We start from the raw sequence: 527 nt of genomic DNA, 5'->3' as shown, positions 1-527 counted from the left end.
TATCAAAGTTGGAACCATATAAAAACAACTATTTGACAAATTTGGGCCAGGTGCTACACCTAAGATCACGTAACTCCATCGTTCAGTCCTAGTTAAAGGTGCTCTAAATGATGTCAACCTGGGGGGGGCGTGGTCTCCATTCATTCTTCCACGCACTCACCTGTTCCTGTTCAATCACCAGCACCTACCTGTGTCTCACCACCATCATCACCACCTGTATTTATACCGTGACTCCATCGGATCGTTAGTCATTATCGTATGTGTTTCTATTGGACTCTGCCTCTACTCCACCGTCATAGATTCTTCCGCGGACCCTCAGCATTCATACTCACCTTCGGATCTTCACTACTCACTTCATCACAGTTTGGATACTCTTCGCTCCACTGCCACCTCACAGCATCCTACCATTACATTTGGTTCGTCAGCTGGCTCATTGTCAAAATTAAACTCTCGTCTGATTTCACTATATCTTGTGTCTGCGTTTGCGTAGGGTCTGACAGAACGATCCAACTACTTCATGAACCCAG

The sequence above is a fragment of the Etheostoma spectabile genome, chromosome 4 (assembly GCF_008692095.1).
Source record: "Etheostoma spectabile isolate EspeVRDwgs_2016 chromosome 4, UIUC_Espe_1.0, whole genome shotgun sequence".
Classification (NCBI taxonomy): domain Eukaryota; kingdom Metazoa; phylum Chordata; class Actinopteri; order Perciformes; family Percidae; genus Etheostoma; species Etheostoma spectabile.
The sequence above is the reverse complement of the archived record's forward strand: the minus strand, read 5'-3'. Positions refer to the sequence as shown.